This window comes from Pinus tabuliformis, chromosome X, assembly GCF_031772625.1.
Source record: "Pinus tabuliformis cultivar Carrire ecotype Pingquan chromosome X, CPIR1, whole genome shotgun sequence".
Classification (NCBI taxonomy): Eukaryota; Viridiplantae; Streptophyta; class Pinopsida; order Pinales; family Pinaceae; genus Pinus; species Pinus tabuliformis.
The window spans coordinates 455,825,653-455,831,174 of record NC_142308.1 but is presented as its reverse complement, the minus strand read 5'-3'; positions in this window follow the sequence as shown (position 1 = coordinate 455,831,174).

Genomic DNA, 5,522 nt, shown 5'->3' with positions numbered 1-5,522 from the left:
ATGTTTTTTTGCATGGTATTAATAACAATCTAGTCCATGGTATTTGTCCCATAGTATTTTGCCCATAGGTTTCACCTAAATATAACGCATTTTTCATTTTTTGAGTGTTCGTAAATATAAGGTGACTTATGGAGTAAATATAAAAAAATGTTTTATTTGTTTACCATACCTCTCGTTTATTTATATTTTTATTAATTTACCATACCTCTTTTACAAATATGGTATTTGGCCCATAGGATTCACTTAAATAAAACTTCTTTCTTGAGCTTTCATAAATAGAACGAGGGTTATGGACTAAATATAAAAAGAGGTTTTATTTATTTACCATGCGTCTAGTTTATTTATATTTTTATTTATTTACCATACCTTTTGAGTAAGTATAAAAAGGCGTTTTATTTATTTACCATACCTCCACTTTACTTACATTTTTATTTGTTTACACCCTTGCATGTATATAAGGTGACTTATGGAGTAAATATAAAAAATGTTTTATTTATTTACCATACCTCTCATTTATTTATATTTTTATTAATTTACCATAACTCTTTTATAAATATGGTATTTGGGCCTTTGGCCCATAGGATTCACTTAAATAAAACCTATTCTTGAAAATGGGTGAATGGATTCACTTAAATAAAACCTATTCTTGAAAATGGGCGAATGGAAGGTTGTAACTCCTAATTTCAAGGGCTAAATTTACCTTTTTTACCCTCCCCCTTAAAATAAGGTGGGCTATTTGAGGTGATTTGTAAAAATGTACTATGATACAAAATATTCGCCCGCTAAAAATTTAAAACCCCTTAATTTCACCAAAGGGCGAACATTCGCCCCTAAAATTTTCTATGCTTATGGGATCCCTCATGCCATCCCAGAGTTGGTAATGATAAGGCAAGAAGCTAGGCATAAGAAATCAACCACAATATTCTCTTTACCCTTATTATCTATGATCTCATAATCATACCCCAATATCTTAGTGACCCATTATTTGAGATGATTTGTAAAAATGTACTATGATACAAAATATTCGCCCACTAAAAATTTAAAACCCCTTAATTTCGCCAAAGGGTGAACATTCGCCCCTAAAATTTTCTATGCTTATGGGATCCCTAATGCCATCCCAGAGTTGGTAATGATAAGGCAAGAAGCTAGGCATCCTTCTCAGTAAGAAATCAACCACAATATTCTCTTTACCCTTATTATCTATGATCTCATAATCATACCCCAATATCTTAGTGACCCATTTTTGTTTCTCTAGTGAAGAAAAATATTATTCAAGGAAGTGCTTCAGACTATGATGATTTATCTTGATTTAAAAATTCATTCTTATGAGACATTGTCACCAAGTCTCCACTAAAATAATAATAGTCGTCATTTCCTTCTCAAATGTGGATTTTCCCAAACAGAAATCACATAATTAATAATTGATGAATGCCAAGGGTCGTACTTCTTGTATCTATATTAATCTTGGATCTATTCCTGAGGCATCACATTCTGAGACAAAAGCATTGCTATAGTAAGGAACTTTTAATACTAGAGCAGTGCATATGACATCCTTTAAACTAGTGATTGCCCATGCAGATTCCTCACACCAAATAAACGAATTCTTCTTAAGGAGTGAAGTTAGGAAGTTGTAACTTTGCAATAATTTTTCACCAATTTAATGCAATAGCATATAAGTCTTAAGAATCCCCTCAATATCTTCATTTTTTGTGATGGGATCAATCTTGCATATCCTTCATCTTATTGGGATCAACTCTTACTATTTCCTAACTTACAATGTGACCCAAATACCAAACTTCAAGACCTCAAAAGTTTGGATTCCTTCACAAATAATTTTGTCTCTCAACAGTTGCAAGGACTTATCAACATGCTCTATGTGTGATTCCAATGCTTTACTATAGATCAAGACATCATCAAAGAATAATAACACAAACTTGTGTAAGAAGGGTTTGAAAATCATACTCATGAGTCTCTTGAATGTGGATGGTGTAAGACAAAGATCAAAATGCATAATTAGAAATGATAATGATCTGTGTGTGTTATGTAAGTAATCTTAGGGATGTTTGTCTCTTTCATTATAATTTTTTTGTATCCTAAATGTAGGTCAAGCTTAGGAAATGCTTATCTTCATGTAGTTCATCCAAGAGATCATAAATAACTAGGATAGGAAATTTGACCTTGATTTTCAACTTATTTAGGTCCCTAAAATCAGGATACATGTGCTAAGTGCCTTCCTTTCTTAACACCATGATTATTGGTGATGAGTAAGGGATTGTACTGGGACATATGACCCCTTCCTCCAACAATTCCCTAATGATATTTTCCAATTTCATTATTTTATGCAAAAGGGTGTCAATAAAGACCTACATTAGGTGGTTGACTTCTTGAGGGAATGATATTATCATGCACTCTTTGAGAAGGAGGTAAACTCTTTGGTAACTCAAATACTTGATGATTTTTTTTAAAGAATAGCTACAAATCTGGGTAGATTTCTTGTATCATATAGTTCATAAGATGTGTGGTGATAAATTGGGCAATAATTTCATGGTGGGCAATAACTTCTCCATACAATGAGAATTGAATATTTCAAAGGAACATGCCAAAATCCCTTAAGGGTGTGTACATGTCCCTCTTTAATGAAACTCACGTAGATTTTTTTTAAATCCATTATGAATGATCCAAACTTGCATAGTGTAATGTTCGTAAACATGAATTTAAGTGATAAACCAATTAAATAAATAGTGCAACAGTGGAAAATTAAAAACATTTAGCAAACACCCACAAAACACTATAATATTAGAACTGTTGAGCCATATATTATGAATGATGAGAGCATGAGTACAATATATAAATGGAGTAGTGCACCTGGGCTTGTCTCAAGGACAAGCTAGACCAAACCCAGGTGGTAGAATAGCTGGAAATATGGTTGTTCAATTGTTACTCTATTATGCTCTACGATGTCCTAGTAAATCGCTGACTTGCTGACTTCGGCCTGTTGGAAAGTCCCAAAAACCTGCCCAGAAAATTCTTCCTTATTAGCCTTAGACTCCTTGGACAAAACCCAGAAAAACCAGAAGGGAATTTCTCTGATTTTGACTTTGTATTTTCGGTCTCTTGGGAGTTGCTCTCTGGCTACATCTGCTCACTTTCAGCCTAGTGGAAAGTGCCCAAAAACTACCCATAAAATTTTGCCCTTTTAGCCTTAGATTCTTTTGACAAAACCCATGAAAAGGCAGAAGAGAATTTCTTTGATTTTGACTTTGGATTTTCGGCCCCTTGGGCATTGCTCTCCAACTACATCTATTGACTTTCGCCCTACTGGAAAATGGCCAAAATATACCCAGAAAATTCTACTCTTTTAGCCTTAGACTCCTTGGACAAAACCCAAAAAAACCCAGAAGGGAATTTCTCTGATTTTGAATTTAGATTTTAAGCCTCCTAGGAGCTTCTCTCCGACTACTATTGCCAAATTCGAATTGCAGGAAACATCCTGTAAATCCACCTGGAAACACCCGTCAAATACTGATTTCTCCTGTATTATCTGATCCCTTTCTTCCTGGATGGTCCTTGGCACTGTTGGCTATTCAATCAAGCCCCAAGAATTTGCAGCTGGAGGCCACTGGGTAGTCTCTCTACCCATAAATGTATACTATTGTGTGTACTAGCTGGCTGGCTGCAAATGATAAAATACCCTCTGTCCTCCACCTTCCTTGCTCCCGAAAACTCCTAGCAAGTGAGGGGCCTCTTGGCTAGCTAAACCAACCTCTGCGTATTTCTGGCTACCCAGAAAACACATAGTCCCTTCCTCTGTGTGGTTGGCTGAGCTGTGAATCATTGCTAGAAACTCCTACAATCTTTGTGGAACAACCTTCCTAGGGCGGGCACAGATGGTCCCCCAAAGTAGAGGTTGAATCTTCCCTGCGGAAGACTCGTGGTTAAACAGTAGGTAGACTCGCTAAGCAGTAGAGCGTACAAGAGTGAGTTTGTTTGTCAAATATTCAGAATGAAAACAAAATGAGAGTTGATCTCTGTTTATAACTCCTTGAGAACCCTTAACCTTATGTGGGCCCTTCCATCCACCCATTCAATTTTCCCTCCATGCATATTGAATGGCTAATTCTAACTCCTATGTGGGTGGCCCCCACATTCCACTAGCAGCTAAATAAAGTCGATTTGGCCCCTAAGTCCCTAAGTTGAAAGTGTGGGGCCCTCTTCCTTAGTAAAAATGTGCAAAATTGTGTAGCAGCAGCTTGTTACTAATGTGTTTGAGAAGGGACATGACAGCTCTCCCCTCCCAAATGTTGCCTTCCCTCAAACAACCTCAAAGCTGGGTGCTCCAAATATGATCTGACTCTGTGTAGTCTTGTGTACCACTACCTACTATCATACCACCGTGTAACATATGTATCCAGCATGTGCCAAAGTGTTCGCCACTCTAATAGTGACCCCTCCATGACACGCATCATGTCACCTCGTCCATCTTGGTAGACCTGAGCACCCTAACTCCACTCCTACAAGGGGGGATATCTCTGTAGTGCCGATCGTTTATGACCGCTGAGTCCTAAACCTCAATGGGAGAACATCGTATCCATACAATATTTGGTCTGGTGGCCGATCCATGCCACCTTCACGAACCAACTCCTACCAGAGAATGTTAATCATCCTGCGCCCCCATGCACAACCAACATGCCAAACAACCAATGGATTCTTCTCACAAACCACCTGGCCACTAGCGTCAACTGGAGCTCCCCTAAGGAATGCATACGCTCAAGCATGGGGTTGACTAACTCATCAATGCCATAGCCATCTCGCATGTCTAATATCGGATAGGAAGCCCTGCATGGATCCCAATGCCACCTTAGGCCTCCAACACCCTCAATGTCTGAGAGCTCCCACTGAGATTTACTCCGAACTACGACCATCTCCATGAGTCTAGCCCACTCCACCGGGTACCAACTCAGAATCTCTCGCCATCCAACCCCAAGAGAGGGATCAAATGCACAAACTTTAGCACATAGAACAAGCCCGACACATAGATGTTGCATCTTGTGCAACTCTGACCATCTCATCCCACTACCTACGTCAACACATGAGATCTAACTAGGTAGCTCTGTCTCTCTCTCCAATGGGCAAAGGAGACCCAACAGTTCTGCTAACCTGGTCATCCCCTTTGGTATGTCTACACAACTCCGCCTCTCTCAATCCAATGCATAAGGATGGGCTAATAACGCTTTAGATCCTGTCAATGTGCCTCTGAAGCGAACTGTACTCAAATCCCAACATGCAGTCTTTATGTTGCCCCTCATCATTGGCTAACCCAAAGGATGGTTGCACATCCTCCTCCATCATGGGCTCCACATTAGCCTCCAACTACTCCTCCCTAGACAACCCAACATGCAAGACATGCTCATTAGTCAGTTGTAGGTGACTGTCGTCCGGCAACTGTGTCATAGATCTGGATGCCTCTGTATCTATTGGCTCCTCATCAACAGTGGGGATGATTCTTGACTCCTCATGAATGG